Source organism: Ctenopharyngodon idella, chromosome 4 (assembly GCF_019924925.1).
Source record: "Ctenopharyngodon idella isolate HZGC_01 chromosome 4, HZGC01, whole genome shotgun sequence".
In the NCBI taxonomy this organism is placed as follows: Eukaryota; Metazoa; Chordata; class Actinopteri; order Cypriniformes; family Xenocyprididae; genus Ctenopharyngodon; species Ctenopharyngodon idella.
The window spans coordinates 4,606,928-4,631,569 of record NC_067223.1 but is presented as its reverse complement, the minus strand read 5'-3'; the positions used below and the strand labels follow the sequence as shown (position 1 = coordinate 4,631,569).

At 39.2% G+C, this 24,642-nt stretch overlaps 2 protein-coding genes across 5 annotated transcripts in view; one reads left to right on the top strand and one right to left on the bottom strand.

The window, feature by feature from the left end:
- The window catches only part of LOC127510966 (fish-egg lectin-like), a 736,337-nt gene that overhangs the window by 370,928 nt on the left and 340,767 nt on the right, over positions 1–24,642 (bottom strand). The gene's annotated exons all lie outside the window — the stretch shown is intronic.
- Positions 17,617–24,642, top strand: part of syt1a (synaptotagmin Ia) — a 206,109-nt gene continuing 199,083 nt past the window's right edge. For 3 of the 4 annotated variants that reach the window (XM_051891163.1, XM_051891162.1, XM_051891160.1), the window contains exon 1: positions 17,624–17,866. The gene's annotated coding sequence lies outside the window, so the exon portion shown is untranslated. Of the gene's footprint in view, positions 17,867–24,642 lie in introns of all 4 variants that reach the window. The other variant, XM_051891164.1, reaches the window with a different exon arrangement.

The following is a 24,642-nucleotide window of genomic DNA, read 5'->3' as shown; positions in this document are numbered from 1 at the left end:
TCATTCAGTGCAGCAATGGCGGACTGTGAACTCGCTCAGGGCGGTTCTATGTTAAAACAGCAGTGTCTGTCAACATTTGTGGGCGGGGCCTGTGGCTTTTGTGACTTCACACTGCCAGGGATCTGGAAATGGCTTGTTCTGAGACACTGCTTATGATTTATGGGGATTAAAAAAAAAGGAGTGGTTGGATTTTATCATTATAGGGTGGTTGTGTACACACACTGCCAACACACATTTATGTCCAAACACCATGCAAAAGTGAATTTTAAATAATAGGTCCCCTTTAAAGGGTTAGTTCACCCAAAAATTAAAATTCTGTCATTAATTTCTCACCCTTATGTCGTTCCAAACCCGTAAGACACGGAACACAAATTAAGATATTTTTGATGAAATCCGTGGGCCTCTGATAGACTGCAACACAATTACCACTTTCAAGGCCCAGAAAGGTGGTAAAGACATCGTTAAAATAGTCCATGTGACTACAGTGGTTCAACCTTAAGTTTATGAAGTGACGAGAATACTTTTTCAACAAACAAAAATAACAACTTTATTCAACAATTTCTTCTCTTCCATCTCAGTCTCCTATGCTGTTTAATCACTGTAGTCACATGGGCTATTTTAACTATGTTTAACGATGTTAATTTGTGTTCCGAAGATGAACGAAGGTCTTATGGGTTTGGAACGACATGAGGGTGAGTACTTTAACAGAAATTTCATTTTCGGGTGAACTAACCCTTTAAGGTTTGATAGCTCATTATTCATTATTATTATTAATAACTTTAAGAAGGGAGAAGAGAAATATGGTAATTTACTGTAGTGAGTTTTCTCAAAAAAGCTAAGTAATTGGGGAAACAGTTATTGACCTCTGAGCTTTCCTGATCTTTCTGCTCAATCTTTCTCATAAATAGTGCATTAGTGTTACATCAAAATGGTTGTATTGTTTTCTTCTTCTTTGAGGCCCACTTATAACGCTACTGAAGGATTTTGTGGCAAGAACAGTCATAATTTAGTTTTTTATGACCATTTTCCACCTTGTTTCTGACCCTTAGGATTAAATGGCCATTTTTTGCCGCTTTGCCTTTGAAAAACGACACTTCGCATGTCAAGTGATCAACAGCGCCTTCGTCAGCTCACAGATGATCAGGGATCTTGTTCAGCCACTCATTTCTAACGTTGGGATCCTTCAGATGGATATGCAAAGCTGCAGGTGCTGCACACATCCAGGAACAGCTCAAGGTTTGGTGGCCTTTCCTATGCTTTTCTCTTATATTGTTTCGTTTTTCTGGGGTTTATTAGTATAGTAGTATCTATCCTTATCTATATTTCTGCCTCACCATGAATAAATTGAAAATCTTTTCATTTGGATGTATGTCACAATACGTAAGTAAAGATCTGTTGCAATTTCCATTTCATCACAACTATAAATCTGTCAAAAAATAAAATCTTCTTGAGGGATTGTTTTTTAAGAACATATGTAATGTGGACTAAAAGACACATTGACTACAGGCAATTTTTTAAAAGAAAATTTGTCTTTTTGTGAATTGACAGCTTGAATAATAATAGGCTACATATACAGAAACTGCAAAGTAAGCATTTTCCTTCCTGATCATTCATTTGGCGCTAATTGAATATTTTCAGTTTTCTCTTACACCAACATGCAAACTCATCAACATCACTTTGTTCGTTCTTGAAGAATTGTGAAAACCTTCATAAGTTACTTTTGTACAATGAACTGATTCACTGTTTAGACTTCCACCTAGTGGGGGTACCAAATAAAGCACTGGGTATACTTCGTTGTTTTACGCGTACGCTAGCATATGCACACTGTTGAACGCAAAGCCTTGCAAATTATACTTCATTTGACTCATATGCATACACAGGCGTTCGACGCATGTGCAGTTTTGAGCAATCTCTCGCCACGAGTTATTTGTATTCTTTCATGCTAGAGTTGTACAAATGAGGGTACTTTCTAACCTCTTCGCACAATCTGTCGTCTATATAGGTCTCCATTGTCGCTGTAGCCTGCACGCGTTCCGGTCTGTTCTGTTTATGCAGGTTTTCTTCGATTACCTTGTGAATCGACACCCCCAGGGCACGGTTGCCACCTTGTGGATAAACTAATTACTGCAAAAAAATTAAATGCGCATGTGTGACCTGTGTGTACAAAGTACTGTACGCTGACCCTCGCATATGCATAAAAAGTGAAGTATACTTTGGGCTTAATAGTACAACAGGTTTGTGAGGTACCTTTGCTTTGTCCTACCTGTATTGCAACGTGGCATGCTTCCAGTGTGATGTGTAATGTCCTGTTTATTTTTATTAAATGTTTTTTTTTTTTTTTTGTACTGTAAGATATAGTTTTGAGTTGTGATAGTATAAGGATCATCAGGATTAATGTCACTGAATAATGTCATGAAGTAAAATAAAGGCATTGAGCAGGAATCAGGAATAGAGTGCAATGAGAAAATATAATTTGTATAAAATGTAATTTGTTATCTGTCCATTCAAGCATGCCTGATGCCCCATCCTTTTCAAATATATGGACAGTTGCTTTTGAAATGATTTGCGGATGCAAAAGAGCCCAGTGTCTAGTTTCACACATTACATTTTTCTTTAACAGGCAAAAGATAAAATGAGAATGAATGAATAAATAAATAAAATAAAGAAACAAACAAACAAGTGTAATTATGCTCATAGCCACAACTGTCCAGTGTATCAACAACACTGTTAAGAATGTGTGAAGAAATGTGTCAAAGCATAAAATGGAGAATTGTATCTCCATAAATATGCAGTAACCTGCATAGCCAAGATCAATGGAGGATACTTCAGTTAGAGAAAATTAGGAGCAAAAAAGGCATGAAACTGGACACAACAATATGTTAGCAGTCCAAAAATATCAAGAGCACAATAACCCAGATACAGCTTTATAAAAGATGTATGAAAGAGCTTGTGAAAGCTAGAAAAAATAGTCATTTGCAATAGTATGCAATCAATGCTCTATCCATAGTGTTTGATTTGTATAAATTTCGGCATTTATTGGAATCTTTTACTAGTGGATGTGACCTGGTTGTTTTGAAGTTAATAAAACATTTAATGCAACCGGTGAAGCAGATTATATTCCTACACTATATACAGTGCACTAAATCTATTTTATCCAGATACCATATACATCTAAGACATAGGGCTTGAACTATGAACTATGTGCCGGAGAGACAATTTTGTTTATGGACACTGCTCTGCATGTGGCACTATAGGATTGGAGTTGAGCCCGCCAACCTGTAACACACAGATTGGTCTATAACTGGCTAACAAGAACATTTATTTCCAGGCTGCAGGCTACCTGAAGGTCACTGTTAAGGCGGAATTGAATCAAAAGCACATTATAAATGATTTCCTGCTCAAGACCAATCAGGATGATGCTCATGTTTCCTGGGTGCATTGTTCTCTGCTGATTATGGGAGTGCACTTGTTTTTTTTTCTCACTATTTCTGACTGTAGTTGTGCCAGTGGCCTAGGATGGTGGAGATACACATATTGAGATATATGCACATGTTGAAAACAAACATATGCATGTCTATATAAGGAATATTTCTTAAGCACCAAATCAGCATATTATAATGATTTCTGAAGGATCATGTGACACTGAAGACTGGAGTAATGATGCTGAAAATTCAGCTTTGCCATCACAGTAATAAATTACATTTTAAAATATATTCAAATAGAAAACAGTTATTAAAACATAAGAAACCTTTTTTCATTAAAACATTAACAAATCCCATTCTACATTATTTATTCAACACTAAAAAATCTTGACCATGAACTTTTGAACAGTTGTGTGTCTGTGTGTGTGTATATATACATATATAGTGTTGTTGATTTTGTAAATATCATGTACCTTCAATAAATATTGTAAATACCAGCACAGGGAGATATTTATTTATTTATTTATTTTTTGTAAATTGTTTTTCTTGGTTTTGTGTAGTTGGGGAGTTTAAAATTGGCTTTATTTTCTTGGGTGTATAGTGCAGTTCAAAATGATAGATTGCAGTTTTGATGCTAAAACAAACATGCACATATTCCGACCAAAATCTGGGTAACAAACAAAAATATTGGTTTGTTGTTCAGTTTAGCTGAAATTGTTTTATGCAATAAAAGAAAGAAAATTGACAAAGCATTTATGTGACCTTAGACTGCATATTAAATTGTGTAAGCATAAGATTGTACATGTAAATGCACTCACAAAGGTGCAAAACATCTGAAAGAATTTAATTTTCACTGTGAGCCTTAGACACGCTTTTTGTGGACATTGTGACATTGATAACTTTTCAGAAGTCGCACATCTATCTTATATAAACTGAGTGTCATTATTGGAGAACAGTATTTTAAGCGTGAAAGTTAGAATTAGAATCACACAATCAATTTATATCAAGAAGTCTGTGAAGTGTGCAATAATTACATTTTTGATTATCAGTAAAACCCAGTGCAGTAACATTTAAGATAAACCACTGCATCATCTTGGACCTTTAATTTGAACAATCACACCAGCCTCACAATCACATTCAAACACAATGAACGTGTCAATTTGAGTCAACAGATCGATGAGGTAATAGATGGCTGTCTGTGACCTAAGACGGGGCTTTGCATCCTTTAAAGAGTTCAGCAGAGGCTTTTGTTTATCTTTGTGAATGATTTAGAGACATACAGAATATCAGTTCATAACGCTTAAGTGTTTGAGGAAACTAGACCTTATCAGAACGGCTCGTGAGGTGATCGCTTTCTCCCATTGATCCCTGCAAATGGTGGCTGTCATGTTGAGAACTCTTCCAATAACCCATGTAATCAAATGCTCAGAATTGGCCTCGTTCTGTGAGTGTCACGTGTTTAGGTGAGTCAGCTGTGTGCAAGGAAAAAAAAACTACTGGCTGCTTAGTTATGCTTGGCATTTTGCATGACAAAATATGTTGGCCTTGGTCTGTCTCATATGTCTTTTGAAAATGGCACGTGGTTGCTGGTGAACAAAAACCGTTGAGTCAAACTAATTTTACTCTTGTGGGTGAAATATATTAGTGGTTTTCAAATGGTGAGTGATGTCTCCAAGATGCTCTTACAGGGTTACAAAGAGGAAAAACCAATAAAATGCAAGGACAGGTTACAATAGCAAATTAAATTGACTTATGTTCCCTCTCAGTCAGTCACATTCGATGTCACGTCAGAACTGACGAATGGGGTCTCGCTAAAGAGCCCAATCACCTTTGAATGGTTACAAAACGAGCTAATGGTACGCTGAGTATCTTGGTCTGCGGAATTTGCATCGCGATCTCCGCCCTGCTCTGTGGGTATATAAGGAGCAGTGCGAGAATTCTCGCATTCAAGCTTTTGCTTCGGAGCCGAGCACTTCATTGTTGCTTCGTCTATCACTGAGTGAATTCATGAGTCATCTCTTCAGTTCGTGTTGGAGTGACGCCGCATTTCAGCGGAGATTTAAAAGAGCTTCCTGCCTGCTGTTGCAGATCTCTCTCTGAGCCTGCATGCTGAAACTGTGTCTCCTCTGAACGCTTCAGCACTGCTGAAAGAGCATACTCCTCTCTCTAAAAGAGCAGCACGGGTGTGATATTGCGTCTTTTTAAAGATGTCATTCCGCTCATGTGTTTCTGGGTGCAATTGCTTTCTACATCTATCTGACAGTCATGATCGCTGTCTCACGTGTCTGGGCTTGCAACATGCTGAGGCTGCGTTCGTGGATTAGTCATGTATCCATTGCGGGAAGATGACCATTGCGATAAAGACTCACTTACCTCAAGGAAAGAGGTAGGGTCTTCTCTGCCACACCCCAATCTAGTTCCTCTCTACGTGAGAGGGCTACTTTGGCTGGTGGCCAGGGTAATCTGAGGGTGACAGTGTGAGCTTCCCTGACGAGACAACCTCCTCAGGCCACACCGCAGACCCATAGCGTACATCAACCGACAGGGTGGTCTACACTCCCACCGCATGTCGCCCACCATCTCCTCCTATGGAGTCAGAAGCATCTGAGGTTGCTTCGTGCCATTCACATTCCGGGCAAGCTCAACTGTGCAGCAGATGCGCTGTTACGACATCTGTCATATCCCGGAGAATGGAGACCATCCCCAGTCGGTTCAGCTGATTTGGGAACCTGTTAGCCTCTCCAGACAATTCCAGTTGTTTTATTCCCTGACCGAGGGGACTCTCGGCACGGATGTGCTGGCACGCAGCTGGCCGCAGGGCCTGTGCAAGTATGTGTTTCCCCTAGTGAGCCTTCTCGCATAGACTCAGGCCCGGCCGGACCTGGTTTCCCAAACTTGTACTACTCGCGACAGCCCCTCCTTGGCCAATCCCTCTGAGGAAGGACCTTCTTTCTCAGAGAGGGGGCACTCTTTGGCTCCTGCATCCCAATCTGTGGAACCTGCATGTGTGGGTTCTGGACGATAACTCTCACGTCATCCTGAGACCCCGGCCTGGATATGTGCCCAAAGTTCCCACCACTCCCTTCAGGGATCAGGTGGTGAACTTGCAAGCGCTGTCCTTGGAGGAGGCAGACCCAACCCTAGCACTGCTCTGTCCAGTACACGCCCTTCGCGCTTACGTAGATAGAACTCAGTGCTTCAGGACCTCAGACCAGTTCTTTGTCTGTTGTGGAGGCCAGCAAAAGGGAAAGGCTGTCTCCAAGCAGAGGTTGTCCCACTGGATAGTGGATGCAATAGTCTTGGCTTACCAGGCTCAAGACCTGCCATGTCCCCTAGGGGTGAATGCACGCTCGACCAGGAGTGTTGCTTCCTCCTGGGCACCTACACATGGCGCCTCGCTAACAGACATCTGTAGAGCTGCGGGCTGGGCGACAGCTAACACATTTGCAAGATTCTATAATCTCCATGTATAGCCAGTGTCCTCCTATCTACTTACCACTTCAGGCCTGTCAATCTGCTTGCAGCGCCATTCCACTCCATGGACTGCATGCGTGCGCTATTTTCCTCAGGTGAGTTCCATAGTTCAGAACCCTGGGTTCCTCCAACACTGTTGTTTAACACTTGTGTGCATGCCCTGTTGGTCACCCCTTGTGTCAGACTAGGTTCCTCCATGTGTTGTGATTTCCCCCTCTGGGCAATCCCACGTGTGGATTTCCATGGTAAGTCTCCTGACAGCACGTGTCTTTCCCATTGCAAGACCCCTCTTGCCATTTCTGATGTTGAAACATATCCACCTTGTTGGTTGGGTACCTCAGAGGTCTTCCATATGTATCACCGCTATGCGGTTCATATGTGTATTATGTAAAACCTTCCTATGAGCAGGCAGCCTGTGAGCATACTTTCAGCTGGAATATGCTACCCAGTGTTTGTGTGTTAAATCTGGCCCTTCGCTCGTGCTGGCCTCACGACAGGGTGCTATGGCTTACGCAGGGCACTGGAAGACAGCCATTGTGGCATTTTGCATGGGGACCCACTTCGTCAGTTCTGACGTAATGTCGAACATGACTGATTGAAAGTGAACGTCTCGGTTACGTATGTCCCCTTGACACAATCGCTGTACCGCTGAAATGGCCGGGACACTCCGTCTCGGCTCCTCAGCAAAAACTTGAATGCAAGAATGCTCGCGCTGCTCCTCATATACCATATATCCTTTTTTTCTCATATTATTGGTTGATGATGTAAGAGACTGTTATTTTTGTTCAAAATAATTTGTGACTTGGTTAAGCTGCTTAAATTAGACAGATGTCAACGTGGACAGGTTATTTGACACCCCACGATCAAACCAAAACTATGCAAGGTACAAAAATACGACCCAGATTACATTAAAATAGTTTCACTTGCAGTAAAAATAAAAAAAAAATTTTTCCCAACCAGGATGTTTTGTGTGCTTTGGCTGTTGAATGCAAGAAATGTTTGGAAAGCAAAATTGTCAGTTGTTCTATTCAGTCTGTCATATTAATAATGTAATATATTGTTGGACCTATGCAGTTCATGATGATATTTAATCATTTGATTTTTAAAGACACTTTTGTTTACTTTATTATTTTATTTCAGCATTGGGTAGCCACATGATCTCTGTATAGGAAACATTTAGTCCTGAAGCAAATCTCTTCAAAAATCACTAGAAGTTTTCATACGAATAGGTTAAATTAACAGCATTTATACAGCATTTATAGGTCATGTATGAACAGGTGTTTGAGACGTTGTTAAGACACAAAACTAGCTACATTTGTGCAACCGAGAAATCAAAATCAAAACTGGGCAAGAGCCTGTCTTTTATTTGCACACAAGCCTTCATCACTTCTAAAAGAGTACAGCTGATTTAACTCCCTCGGGTCGGCGGTCACGCCGGCGATACCACCTCGGTTTTTTTCTTACCAGTGTGAAAGAGACTCAAAATACTCCGTCAATGAGGGCTGCAGGAATAAGTCATAAAATCTGGAAATGAGTTAGCATTTTTGAACTGTCAGTGCCGTCGTCCTAAAGTCAAATGTTTTTTGGTTAAATGCCTGAAATATGGTCTGACTGGTTAACACATGCTCAAGATATTTTCACATTTTATTCACTGACAAAAATACATCAGTAGTACCCAGATTTTTTCTGTGACTTGAAAAAGGCGTTTGCCAACAAGTGGCTAAATGGGACTACATGGGACTGTTGAGGACATTAAACATTGTCACAATAAAAAGGAAAACTTATCAACTCACTAGTCCATTTTTACAGCCTGTTGTTTATACTCACACTTTTGAAAACTTATTTTCTATCTCAAACTCTCTATCTCGTAGATTTTAAATTAAGAGGTTTGTTAGAACCTTAATGGTTGTGATGTTGAAGTCATGTGACCATGGTGTAGTTCGTTTATAACCTAACTTTAGCTTTTTACCTCTGCTAATTGTATTTAGGCTTAAGAATTTATAAATAGTCTTCATTGGGAAGATCTTGATGAACAAAACATTATACCATCTGATTTATTTCAACTTCCTTGGTTGGCAGTTGAAAAACTTTTATCTAGGACACTTTTTTGATTCTTTGATTTCTCAATTAAAGCAGATCTCGTCCCCCATTGATTACCATTGTAGGAAAAAAAAAAATACTATAGTAGTTAATGGGGGGCGAGATCTGCTTGGTTACAAGCATTTGTCCAAATATCTTCCTTTGTGTATAGCAGAACAAAGAAATTCATACAGGTTTGGAACAACTTGAGGGGGAGTAAATGATGACAGAATTTCCATCTCTTTAACTTTAAGAACACAGAAAGCAGGTAGGCTATGCAATATATTACATCCAATATGACACACACATCTGATTTCTTTCTCAATTGTTTGCATTCAGTTAAGTAAGAACCAACTGTGTTTACTATGATACTCGGCAAGACTTACTATACTTTTTAATACTTTTATGTGTATTTGTCAGTTCAAGAGCAAGAGGAGTATTCGTGCACTCTGCGCGCGCGCTATGGATGAAGCACCATATGCCTCACACCAGACGCGTCACATTCTCAAGTTCAAGGCGGCAGTGCAAAACAGTGAATCTAATCACCATACAGGTAGAAAGTTCACTTCAAAAATTGAAAAAAAGTGTCTTCGATGTGTTTTGCTATAAAAACTGCACACAGAAACAAAAAGGACAGTCTATTATATCTCTTCATACGCAAAGACTTCATTAAATACACAGAAAGAAAAATATTGAAAAATGTCTATACACAGTCTTCCAGCCTAGGGTGAAGTCATTATGTAGAAACATTAACAGTTTGAGACAAATTATGTAATTTAAAGGATTAGTTCACTTCTGAACAAAAATTTCCTGATAATTTACTCACCCCCATGTCATCCAAGATGTTCATGTCTTTCTTTCTTCAGTCAAAAAGAAATTAAGGTTTTTGAGGAAAACATTCCAGGATTCTTTTCCATATAGTGGACTTCAGTGGGGTTCACTGGGTGGAAGGTCCAAATTGCAGTTTCAGTGCAGCTTCAAAGTTTTCTACGTGACCCCAGATGAGGAATAAGGGTTTTGTCTAGTGAAATGATCGGTCACAACATCTTGGATGACATGGGGGTGAGTAAAATATCAGGAAATTTCCATTCAGAAGTGAACTAATCCTTTAATGGAAAACTATGAGTGGCACTCTGTAACACGGCAGTGCCACCCTGGACACCCCTCTGGCTCTACCACTGGGTTTGAGACTTCTTCACTGGCAGAACTCACATGCAAATTTTGCACATTGCTCGTGTGATAGCCACTGGCTCGCATTCATGTTTTAAAACTGAAATATTTCCGATAGTGCAATGTGACAATTTTTCCATCTTTGATCACAAAATGATGGACAATGATTCACATTCCGTGCGTTATTTCCCATTATAATAAAATGTAATAATAAAATAAATATATGAGTAAATAAACAAGTAAATTAATGAACAAATAAATTAGCAAATATGCCTTCTAAAAAAAAAACCACCCCCCACCCATCAACAATAATATTGTGTTTTGGCGATCTCATGCGCTGACGATAGGAAGATTTGACTATAAGGGGTATTGCCCAACACTTTGCACTTTGTTGGTTTGTAAAGAAAAACTCTACAAAATTGTGAAGAATAACTCCATTGTAGCAATTTGCCAGTTTAAGAAGTTGCCAGAAAATTTCCATTTTAATGACAAGAGTGAACAAAGTTGTGAGATTAACCATTGGAGCATTTACAAGGCTAGTACGTCTGCTGTCAAAGAGTTCGAGTCAATCACTTTACAAGTTCTGAAGGAGCTGACACGATTAGTCACAGGCTTAAGCGTGCTTAAGAGTAAGTTTGTAAAGTTCATGATTATCATGATTATCTACAGTATGCTGCGGAAAGAAAATTGGAGTCATCAAATTGGACAGATGCTGAAACGAGAGAGATTCTCTCCCCAATCCTTAGAAATTAGTGAACAGATTACTGGAACTCTTACCATCTTACTATTTTTCCAGCTAGATTCTGGATAAATTGGGAATCACAATTTGTTCTCTTTTTCTCTGTTCTGGACGCACCCCAAAATTTGTTTTATTTAACAAATCTCTTAGTTACATTGCGTTTGCACTGTTAGTTATGATGAAAGCATTCGTTAGTGTGCAGAAATTGAGCAATGAGGAGATCACTGCTTTCATGCTCTCAACATGTCTGTGATCGACTACAGTGTTCATCTCTGCAACCTTTCATGCCACGATCTAAATATAATGCCATAGATCTAAATGTAATGCAACACTTTTCACGATTAGTTAGCCTCGAGAGCTGTAATAGTAAAAACGTGCTAAAAGTTTTTGAGAGAGTAATACTTAGCTATTTCAAATGGAAAGATGTCAGCCAATCACAGCAGTGGGCGTTTACACTGAAGTCTCACAACAGACACGCCCCTTAAAACAGAGCGTTCAAATCAGAGGGCTAAAATCAGGGTAGGAAAAATGCCTTCTATTTCTAAATTATGACAATTTTTGATGTAAAAATAATACCAACATTATAAGAGCACCCTAGGAAACATTATAAAACAATAAAACAACGCAGTTCATGACCCCTTTAACAGTCACCACCTACTGGTGTAACAGTGTAATTGAGTAAAGAACAGTAAAGAAAAAGAAAGAACAGCTGTTTGTGAAGCTGTTTCATACCTATACATGATAACTGCTCTCTCTGGGTCAGTGAGATGTTCCGCTGTGATTGAACTTGCCAAAGGTTTAATAGACATAGCCGAATCATTGTCACTTAGGAAAAAGATTGTGTGGGTGTTCGTATCAGGATTGCAGTTTTCAACAATAATCATGCAGCTTTATTTTCATTGCAGTTGTACAAAGATATTTTCTAACAAGTGACATCAGAGTTTTAACACCATTTGGTGTTGATGTTTGGCTGGTAGCAATATGGATAAAAGATAGAAATCCATTGCATGTGTGATAGCAGATGTGGTATAATTATATCTGAACTTACTGGGTTTCATGTGAGAAGTGGCTGCTGGTTCATACATGATGCATAAAGATGCTGCTAGAGGCCCTGATTGAGTTCTGTAGGGTTTTTTTTTTTTTTTTTTTTTGCCACTGCTGTCTTGGTTTTGATTGGCTGGACCTTGTGATCAGCTGCCTGATAACAATGATGGTTACACTATGGCAGGGAGGTGTGATGGGAGACATGGCACAGACCCCCACCCCCAATGGCTAATTTCCATGTAGATTCATAAAAGCTTGTTTCTCCTCTGCTCGTCTTTCCTTTCCTCATGTTGTTCAGCCAGCCCTGGCCTTGTCAACAGGCTCTGACAGGCAGGCAAGCTGATGGACGCCCACGCACTTTCTGCAATCTAACTTAGCCCACAGAACGAATCACCACATTGAAGTCGCAGTACATGGGTTCTTCCTTCTCACTCTCATCTCTCCTTTCCTCACTTGCACTTTCTCATTATTTTTTCTCTTTATCTCTTTCCCTTGAAGGAATAGTTCGCCATTAAATGAAATGACTCATTCACATATTAAAAAGAGCAACCAATATGTGTTATCCCGGTTTTTTTCTTTTGTGTTCCAAGTAAGAAAATAATTTGAGTTTAAAATGACAACAAGGTGAGTAAATGATGACATTCTTTAGATGAGCTATTCCTTTAACATTCAGATTCTTCTATCTTGTCTCGTGCTCTGTCTCTTTCCCCCATTCAGAGGCAAAGATGACAGGGTAGCGGCTGGGTGTCACACCATCCATCAGGCACTGACAAGAGTGTGGCCAAGCCTCTGGTGAAGAACACCACTGATCTGTAAACCGCCGATTGAGAGACGCACGTGGGTCCCGGGGGCGAGGAGGGGCCTCCCCGCATGACTCACTCTTATGCAGACAGCGAGAAGCGTATCATTGCATTCACTGTGGCGAATGACTGGTCTGACATATTACAGAGGTGTTAGACTGGTTATATGAATAAACCTAAAGTCTCACTTATGGAATCCCTTGGATAAAATTTCTGAATCCTAGAAGTTAGTTTGACAGTCTGTGTTGTGTTCTCCCTATCAGTTCCTGTTTTCTTTCTCACTGGGTCTCATTCATATTAATTAGGGGGGTACAAAAAGTGATGTATTGCTATGTATCTCGGTTTTGAACTCACGGTTCAGTATGTTTTCGGGACAGCAGGGATAAAAACAAGCCATGTGTTTTTTTTTTTTTTTTTTTTTTTCTTCTTTTTTGTTTAATTAGTGGTTTACTGAACAAACTATGTCTTTAAATTAAAAAAGTCTGTCAATATTGCTGGCAGCAACATACACTGCAGTACATACACATGTGCATTCCTTTATGTATGACTTTATGAATGATCTACGCTGTTTGGCTGTACTAAAGAAATAATAAGTGTTAACCATGGTGATTTCAGTTAGGATCAATTGGCTAATATTTTTTTGAACTTAAGACGAATTAAGTTAGATGAAGTTACTGTACAAACAAACTCTTGACGACATCTCTGGGTTCTTCAAGGAGAACAGAGCTGTGTAACATCTGCTCACAGATAAGTCTGGGGAATGAATTCTTAATTCGTGACCACGACATATAGACCTATATCAAGTGAAGTGAAGTCAAATTTATTTGTAAAGCACTTTTCACAATCCACATCATTTCAAATCGGCTTTACAGAAAGTCATATGCCTTGTCTATAATGCTGTAATGCTATTGAGCAGTTTTAGGGCTGGGTGGTATGACGATAGCATGTTGCTGATATAACTAATCCACTGTTTGAGATTTAGCTTTATTGTATTTATTAATTTATTTAGCAGATAAATCAGTGCCACTTTTAGTGAGGAGGACATGGAATTACAAACAACCGAGAATATTTTCTATAGGCCGATAGTAGACTATATTTTCCGCATGTCATAGCCTCCGTAATTTTACATTAGCGCTTTATTCATTTGGGCTTCTTCATATTGCCATCAGGATCGGTGGATAAGCACAAACTCTGGATTTTACACAATTGATGATAATTCACAAAATAAGCTTTTGCATTTATTTTGAATGCTGATTTTTTTTTTTTTTTTTTTTTTTTTTTCTGAAATGGACAAACCCTTGCGGTGCAGATTTTATTAGTGCTTAAGGTTTTGGAAACCTCTGATGTCTACATGGAAAAACTTTTCATGGATGCACTTTTCATTCCCCAGTAGGCCAAGGCGCAATCTAGTGCTGCAGATGGTTGAAGTCTCTCCATTAATCTTTTATTGGTATGTAATTATTTTTTGCCACTGCATAATTAATAACGTCACTTTGATTTCTATAGTCACGGTGTGCGATTACGGAGAATGTGTGAACGCAACATTCTTTGCAGTGATGTCAGTGAGTCGTTGTATGACAGCCATCCGTGTCATTGAAACTGACATTTGACCAATGTTGGGCTAGTGATTGATGGGAAATCTGGGGGTGAGGCCAAGCTACTGAAGCCAGCAATGGGTCAGTGCTTGATTCATATCTTCTAAGCCCACAGGGAGAACGCCCAGGTACTTGTGACTGGTCACACTGGGCCAGCGTTAGGCCTTGGTTTGCTTGGACGGCTGGGCAGAGGCCAGGCTTCTGCTGAGTGAGGGCTATTTCTGAAGGACACTGGGGAGGATACAGCTGGTGTCCCTGCTGTTCAGAGTGTAAAGCAGCCAGCCTGCTGAAACAAAGCCAATCGCTGCTGCTGAGAAACCGTCTGTCCTCAATAGAATCAAACCCATCTCTTGTTCTTCGTTCACCTCTGTTGTGTGCTGTCATCTGCAGTTACTGTCTATATATGTTACAGTACAGAAGATGAAAAAGATCAGGCTTTCTTGGTCCTGGAATGACATTCTTATTAGGCAATCAAATTTATGTTTAGATTTGGCGACATGCTCCTGGATCAGCATGTTTTTGCTGGTCCTGGAGCAACATTTCTGAGCTATCCCAATCCCTAACTCCAACCCTAGCCATTAAACAGTTTAAATCAGAAGGAAATGATAGCTTTATAAGAATGTTATTACTCTAAATTCTGGTTGTTTGATGTTTTTCCAGGACCAGCAAGGATCCTAATCCAGGAACACATTTTACTTCATGGTCAATCTGGTCTATAATTGATGAATGTTGTTGTCCTATTTGACTGAATTGTTTTGTACTACACACAATAATGAGCTCTAAGCTTCAAACACAATTAGGTAAAAATACAGATTATGGGTAAAAAAAAAAAAGAAGAAGAAAAAAAAAAGATTTTCCGATCTTAAGATTGATGTTATGCTCTGTGAATGTGAGTTTAAAGTCTGTTCAATGTGATGCAGTTAAAAAGACCACAAAATAATAGCAAGAATATATTTCTATTGGTTTCAGTTGGTAAACCAATTCATATAACAAACAACCTTTATGAAACTGATCTTATTATAACGGATCTCATAAACATACAGCACCAGTCGGATGTAGTCGATTCCCAAAATTAATGAACAAATTACTCTTATGAAACTGTTATCTATTGCCAGCTTTAGATGGAATAAATATAAAGATTAAATTACTTGTCATCACAGACATACTCGGACACTTACTGCACCAAATCCTGGTCACTTTATATGTAAAGGAGCTCACGTCTTTTCTCACAAATCCTCTAATTTGCTGAAATGCATCTAAGGGATCAGAACCTAAAAAGTACTGCTGACATTATTGGAGTGTGTACTGGCGCAGTCACAGCCACCTGCATCACACTGCATACCAATTCAAAATAAACCATGATGACTATAATTAATATTCCAGTCAGCTTAAGTGCACATTAAATTACCTACGAACTGCATCAATAATGCATGATCTTCTGTTTCTATTGCTTTTAAAGATGCATAGTGTCTAGGCATGAAATCCACGTGTTTTCTCTTTTAAAAATAATGCAGATTTCTGCTTGCTTTGCGGGACTAAGGGTTGTGTGAGTTTGAGAGTCAGGTTATCTCAAGGTAAGAGTCGGTATGCAGACACGAGCAATGACTTTGTACTTTGCTGGTCACTCTTTGATGAGACTATTTGCAGAACAGCAAACAGAGGCCTCCCACAAGAGACTGCGACAGGTGCAGTCACAGCAGAATGCCGATGGACAAAAACAATCAACATTTAGTTGTTCACCTGGTGTTGTAAGGTTACCATTAAGGCCCTGAAGTAAGGTCTTCAATCCTGACCACTCCCTGTCATTGAAGAGGGTTAAATTCAAGAGGGTTTCCATGGTGATTTACCAGGATACATAGAGAATCAACATGTGTCACGTCACTTTGCAGCCTTTCGTTTCTAGCTTTGATTTCTAGGAGCAAAGAAATGAGACACAGAATTCCATTGGTACAAAATGTCAGAATTTTTTTTTTTTTATTCTTTAGACAGTGTCAATTTGGACATCATGTAAAGAGAAAGATCATTAGGTAAAACATTGAGTTAGATTGATAAAATAACATCAGATTTGGGAATTGCATTATTCATGACCAGTTGTTTGACTGAAGACGAGATTGTTCAGAAGGGCTGTCTATGAGACCGCTATGAGTCAACATTGAATTGATGGCACTTAACAACAACAGATTTGTGCATATAGTAAGAGAGTTTCCTATAAAATGGCATGTTTCTTGAAACTGAGGTTTGGATTACACATCAGTACATTACCTTTTTTATTATTCAGGTAATTATTACATTTTCATATTTCAAGTCAAACAGTTATTGATACGGGAGCTTTATAACTTTTGGACTGTTCAATTAACACAGATACCACACCTTTTTAGCCCTAAAGTTTCTTTATTTCTTGTTTGTTTGTTTTTTATTTCAAACCTCATTCTTTGTACAGTTATATTTTAATTGCAACATTTTAGGATTTTGCATTCCACAACCACCTCTTGTAAGCATGAACAGTCTGACATTTATTTTTCAACAAAAGAGATGAGTCATTTACCCTTCTTACTTTTTATATCTTTGTTCTTATGCATCAAGCTGGCCTTTAGAAGTGGAGGCATTGCACTGTGAAATTATCAAACTCTGAACACAGCAAAAGTGAGGTCCACAAAAGAGACGTCAGGCAATCCATTGGGAACCATTATTAGCTATGTCTGCCATCCAGATCCAGGCCATTTCGAAATTAATGAACATCGGACAGAATAATAGCCACTCTACAAGCATCTTTCTTCAAGACGGGAGGTCACGTTACCCAGAATTCATCCCATTAATTAGCACCTGCCTTCCCTGACAGTGAGCCACCCCTGCTGCTGATGGAGCCCTCTCTGGGGAAATCACAACCTCTACACCTAGACGTTCTTCTGAGACTTGTTTGTCTTCATGTGCGCATGAACGTCTACAAGTTGCCATGCCGGGACTTGCCGTGTAAACCATTCAGCTTCCAACCTCCTAAAGTACATGAACACGCTCCCAGTAGGGTTTTGTAAACGTCCTTGTTCGTCCTTGCCCTGCCTCCAGGCTTTGCTTAGGATGTGCGAAGATGCTAATACTAGCTGAGAGGGTCATCTTAGTTGACTGCTGCCAGAACCATCGCCTGCTGACTGCATCATCATCCACGAAAGCCAATCGCAGCCAAGGACTCAGTGATGCTGTGCTACTCTCACTGGAGGGATTCCGAAGGAAGTGCCTCGTGACGGTGCATGGTTAAACAGCCAAGAGTCTCTTTCTCTCTCCCTCCCTCTCTCTAATTCAGGACTGGATGCATACACGTTGTGGCTTTTAACAGGGAAAGCACATTGCCATGCACACCACTCCCTGCAGGCTCAGCAGAGAATAGCGACAACAGCAGCTCTCTCGCTCTCTCTCTCTCCTGCTCTCTCCACCTCTACCAGACAAGACTCCTCCTCTCCATCTCTCTGTGACTCCCTCTCTCCTGCATATGATCTGTACTTCACTTCCTCCCAGCTGAAGCAGGAGATAACAGCACGCTACATACAGGTAGGCATTCATATTTCCCTCTCTGAAGTTGCAGGTGTTCGGATGTTGCTGGTTTGTTTCGTATTGGATGCGATTCTGAAAGAGACCTATACTGGGTCAGAGTAGAGCGTGCCATCCTAATGCCCGCCCCTACAGCATGGCATTTGTTTTCACGCCAACGCTGGTTTTGGCGCCGTTTCCTTCCTCTTTCTGGCTGGCCGGGGAAGGTGGTAGTTTACTGGTTGGATGGTTCATGTGAGAAACCCATCATCTTCTACCACGCTTAGTTGAGATCTGCTTATCCAAGTAGGAGAAAATGATTTGTTTGTAGCTGGAGATCGGAGATGTGTTTTCTTACGTGTAGGTTTGTGTGTGGGAGTGTGTGTGCGGGTGGACGGCTGAGGTTGGAAGGGAGGGGAGATGGAAGCTGAGAAGCTGTGTTCATCCCAGGGAAACTAATCCCACCACAGTCCTTCGTATCTGATAAACACTCTCTTCGTCTTTTCTCCCTCTACACTCCATGTGTGATGGGTTTATCTGTGGCAGTGGATAGTGGAGGAAATGATTCTAGAATGGCAGATAATTCCCGCAGTAAAAGAACCATTATTTGTTCTGTTCTGGGAGTCACGACTGCAAACATATATTCAGAGACAGATGCTGTCTACTTCAGCCTAGAGTGGCAGCCGAAGAGAAAGTAGGTTTGCCTTGCATCGTCCCTCATTCTGAATCTCGAATGTTATCAAACCATACTTGAGCTTCCTTCTCAACTCAAGCTCTCCTTTTGTTTGCAATTGTTGGATTGCATAACACACTGAAATCTCTTATATAGTTATGTTGTGAAGGACTTGGGCCATTGTGGCTATCTGCTGCCCACACCAACAAATGCGCCTGTCATTACCTCATATCTCTGTTGGGCAGATCAGCGGTTGCTATGCACGCCTAGTGAGAGCGAGGTGCAGGGATTGCTCGGCTGTAGCCTCGGGCTTATCCAATTCAGCTGTGTAGATCCTCCTCTGGAATACATCAGTGCTTGAGGAGCTGTGGTAAAACAGTTGCTAAGTGATAACATAGGAATATCTTGAAAAATCATCAAAATAGACCACCACTTCACATGAAGATGCACATGCTGTGATTATCTCTGTGATTCTTATAAACTTACCATCACAGCAATATTTACATTTTACCAACTAAACCATTTTGGTAGTGTTTGGCAACTCTCAGTAATAATATGTAATAAAGAAAAATATTCTGCACTAAATTTAGATTCTTTGGGTGCATTGATTCAAAACAATTGATTCTTCAAGGAGTCTGCACAAAAAATTTGAAGAAAAAAAAAAGTGGTCAGGAAGCTTTATAAATTTGCACATGTACAAAAATATATATTTTTAATATATATTATTGTATTTATTTATTATAAAAAATAATGACCATGGATATCAATTATTATTTTGGTCACACTTTAGATTAGGGTCCAATTCTCACTATTAGCTAACTATTAACTACAACTTTTGGCTCAATAAACTCCTAATTACAGCATATTATTAGTTAGTAAGGTAGTTGTTGAAGAGTTAGTTCACCCAGAAATGAAATTTCTGTCATTAAGTACTTACCCTCATGCCGTCCCAAACCCGTAAGACCTTCGTTTGTCTTCGGAACACAAATTAAGATATTTTTGATGAAATCCGAGGGTATCTGAAGCACACATAGGCAGCAACGACATTGCACCTTTTGAGGTCCAGAAAGGTACTAAAGACATTGTTAAAACGGGTGATGTAACTACAATATTATGAAGTGACAAGAATACTTTTTTAATATCAAACAAAGGTCTTGCGGCCTTGGGACGACATGAGCGTGAGTACTTAATGACAGAAATTTCATTTTTGGGTGAACTAACCCATTAAGTTTAGGTATTGGGTAGGATTAAGGGACATAGAATATGGTCATACAGAATTAGGCATTATGCTAATAAGCAACTAGTTAATAGTGAGAATTGGACTCTAAACTGTTACCATTATTTTTATAATTTTTTTTTTGAGGCTTCCTTGTGACTGATGACTCATAATGTGTAATAATGCTTAATTGTGAACTTGAATTGGTCCACAAAGGAAGTTAGCTGTGGCTTTCTTCCCATCCCATCAATAATATTCTTCACCTGAAAGAAACTGTTGGTTTAAGAAGTTCCATTTTCCTGAGAGTCTTAGATGTAAAGTCTCAGAGGTTTACTGACAACCACAGCAACACGACACGAAGATTGTATCTGTTGGGGGAATATGGGATGGCAGATGTTGGCCCAAATATGTCACGCCCCCTGCAGTTGCCAAGGGCAACGTTGTGCATTATCAGCCTTGTTAAATATCCATTAATGAGGTGAGATACAAGCCCGGTACTGCTGAAAGGTGGAGTTAACCATCCCTTGTACTGTCTCTTATGCTCAGCAGGGTACCTGTGAAAGTCTTTAATGTCAGCCTGTGAGATTAGGATCACTCACCTGGATGATTTTTTTTTTTTTTTTTTTTTTTGTCAATCGCCTACACAGTTCCCTTGTGTGTTGAAATTGGAGGTAGAGAAATAAATGCGAGCGCATGTGTACATATGTGTGCGTGTCTGCAGAGGCCAAAACGCTGTTGTTAGGAGTAATAGCAGCCAGAAGATAAAAATAGCGGCTCTATTATGATTTGACCTTGGACAGCTGGCTGCTTGGCTGCAGATACCTGGGCGAGGGAAGTGTACGGATCACTGACATGCTCTGTGAAGAGTCTGGGGCAGCCATGATAAATGTGTGCAATAACGGAGCGATATGTTCTCGTTGCGTTACACCACAGCAGGCACGGACACCATCTAAACGAGACTCACTGTGGGTTTGAGTAACTGGGACAGATTCAAAACCAATAATATATTACAAACATGGCAAATTGAAGGTGATCTCATTTTTTTTTCAATGCAATCGAACTTCCAGTGATGAGATTAAACAGTCTAGGCTCTAGGGATGTTGTAATTTATATCCATTAGACTATTGGATTGAACATTACAACATAGCAGTGTCTTTTTGTGACCCACACCAACAGTAAGGCAGTAATTCTTCACCCAGTGACTGAGATGGATAACAAAAAACAAGCCTGTGTTTGTACAGGCAAGCAGCAGGGGTCATGCATATCACAAGCAACAAGGACTTGTGGGAAATACTGGTGAATAAATATTGTTTGATGTATCAGAGAACAGGAACACTCTCAAGGTCAGTAGGAGAGCGATGAGATTGTATGAATGACAAAGTGCTTTGCCCTAATATAATATAAACTTGTTTTAAAAGTCTTGTTTGAAATCTATGTATACACATTTTACATTTCTATATACACATTTTATACTTTTTATATTTGTATTTACATATTTGTTTACTTTCTTTTAGGAACAAGCTTTCACATGCATCATATAAATTTGTTTTAACATGAGTTACAGGCCAACATACTTCTATAAACTATCAACAGACATTATCAGAAACAAGCAAACATTTTATAAAATTTTGAATGGTTCTTGACCTTGCATAATAAAAAATATTAAGTTTGTAATTGTTTTTATTAGAAAGATTATACGTCACAGTATGCAAAGTAACATAATAGATTACAGTATATGAATATAAGGTGCTTATATCTGTAGTCCACCACTAATATAAATGATCTTGTAATTGATAATATCAGTCAAAAATTAGATTATTATATGGCAACTATAGAAAATGTATCATAAATATCATGTGGATGCTAAATAGCAAAATTCTGTTTTTATCTCTGTGTATTTCTGCTAGGGAAATACAGTAGATGCAATTGCCTTATTGGGGCTGCTCACTGTTCCACATATTGCTAAGCAACCGAGGAGAGGTCCTTAGAGAATGTAGCCAGCCTTCTGACTCCATAACACAGCCTTGGCACATGCACACATACACACACAGATGGCAGTGAGCAGATCTCTTTCCATAGCGTTTGCTACGCCTGTGTTGCCATGGTGGTTACATATGCACGTAGTTAGCGGAAGTGATGTAATGTCCTTCTCTTTAATCAGTGCACAAGGGGGCAATCAATTGGCGAAGCCTCACCTTGAGCCTTGAATGACTACAATACACAGATGTGAGTTTTCTGTGGTGGATTTAACAATGGCACCCTTCCCGTCCCCGTAGCAGTTCAATGCATCTATATATATATATATATATATATATATATATATATATATATAATATTTAAGTCTACTCAAATAATTTGAGGAAACTCATTCCCCTAATTTAATGGAGTAACGATGCCTAACAAAACTTGTTTTATCGAGTTCACCAAATGTGGTTTTGCTACTTTAGGTGATTTTCTGCCAAATAAGTTAATTAAACACCTGTTTGAGTTATGATGCCAAAACATGGTATTTTAAGTTCCGATAACTTTATTTGGTGTAGTAAGACAACATTGGGATTTACAGTGCGAAACCATTGAAAATACATTATATAGACAAAATACATGTCCCATATGATTCAATATTACTGGCCTACAATCCTCAGCAAAACATTTAGCAATAGAGTGTGTTTGATGTAGACTTTACACTTTTTTTTGTAATAAAAACATTTATAGTCTTTAAATGTTTTTAAGACAGCATGTCAAGTTTAAACTTTGAAAATGTGTCTCGAGACTCTGTGGCCTGTTCCATTCTGATGTCTTATGAACACATGAACGCATTCTTTGACATAAACTCTTTGCTTGTTTTGTGCTGTCGAATTGCTCTAAATCAACGCATTCAATTTAGAATCCCATTTTGTTTACAAATATACTTATGGTCAAGCAGCACCTTGCCTTTATCCAGTTTTAGAGGGATATGGCCTTGAACGCAGTGGACCTGCACTGATAATACTAGGATTACATGATCAATACAGACTTGATCAAAACAGAGAGGAAAAGCATTTTGGCTTTACAGAAATCCTCCCCAAGGTATTGTCTGTAGCTCGGTCACAAACGTTACATGGAAGTAATTCAAGTAAGTTTTTATTCATTGTATCAAATTGTCTGTACACACAATGTCATGTGATTGATGCTGTCAATTGACCCAGCTATTTGTAGATTTTTAGGATATCTGTAATATAGATTTAGGTTGCACTTTATTACACAGTTATTGTAATTACTACAATAAGTATATAGTATGTTCATGTGAAACAGGACTGTAAGGTCTGTGCTACCCAGATTTACTCAATAATGCTGATGATTTTGAATATTAACAATATTACTCATCCTTGCAAAAAGTTGATACAAGCAAAAAGCAGAGCCGTCACACTGTATGTACAATTAGGTCATTTCCATTAGCAAAATTTAACAAAATAAATTTAGAAAGAATATTACTGAAGAATGTTAAAACAAGTGACAGGCAGCAATTTAAGAAGGGCTTTATTAATTCTCTCTTCTGCATGGCTTGTCACACTTCAATTTAAGCCACAACAATTCAGCATGAATGTGCCCTAGTGAGAACTAAGAATAATTGAATGCTTTCACAAAAGCATCAGCATTTCATTTTGGGTAAAAACAGGACCTGGTGTCACCACCCAGAAAATCCACAAATCATAATGCACTATTTCTCTTCAATTTCACGTCACCATCTTAATCCATGTAATGCACAAATATAGCTCAGAATATTTTTGCCCCAAGATATCGGATATTATGTGTTTGGGAAAATTTTGGAGTTTGGTAATATTTGAAGGATAATATTTTTCTTTCTCCCCTGAGAATATCCATATTTCCATATTCCGGTATTTCTGCTACAAGATGACATCCTTCAAGCAATAACTGATTTGAGCACTCTATATGTCACATGTCAGATGTTATTACAGATAAAGCCATAGCTAAATAGACGCCCAAGTCATGCACTGTAGCACCCCACTGACGCCCCCTACTCCCACACCACTGCTTGAAGGTGAGTGTGTCAGAGTCAGGGGGGATTAATTATTACTAAAGGGCAGACTCTGCCACAAAGGTGGACTGGAGGACATTTTGAATGTTTTATGAATCTAATAAGGGAGGAAAGACGAGAGCAAGAAAAAATGCCACTGTGCTACAGTTTACTTGCCGCTCATGTGCCATCAGGGGAAAATGACAGTATCCCAGGATGCGTCAATGCATGTTCCCTGACCACAGTTGATTCTAGAAGCAGATGTGAATATTCTGTGGTATTCTGTCTTCCCAAAGCAAGCTGCATGAAGCATTGTCTTTTGAGGAAAGCATGGTTTTTGAGGAAAACATTCCAGGATTTTTCTCCATATAGTGGATTACCAATGGGTTGAAGGTCCAAATTGCAGTTTAAATGCAGCTTCAAAGGCTCTACACGAACTCAGCCGAGGAATAAGGGTCTTATCTAGCGAAACAATCTGTCATTTTCTAAAAAAAAAAAAGAAAAATGTATATACTTTTTAACCACAAATGCTCATCTTGCACTAACTCTGCGATGCGCCACGCATTACGCAATCATGTTGGAAAGGTGACGTAGGCGGAAGTACCGTGGTGGGGAGAAAAACATCTAATTTTCTCCTCCAACTTCAAAATCGTCCGACATCATTGTTTTACCTTTTTTTGTAAAAGCCATTTAACTTAGTCTTTGCACGTTCACTTTGTAAACACTTGCACGGTACGCGTGACCTTTCAACGTGATTATGTAATGCGTGGCGCATCGCAAAGCCAGTGCAAGATGAGCACTTTGTGGTTAAAAGTATATCATTTTTATTTATTTTTTTAAGAAAATGACCGATCATTTTGCTAGATAAGACCCTTATTCCTCGGCTGTGATCA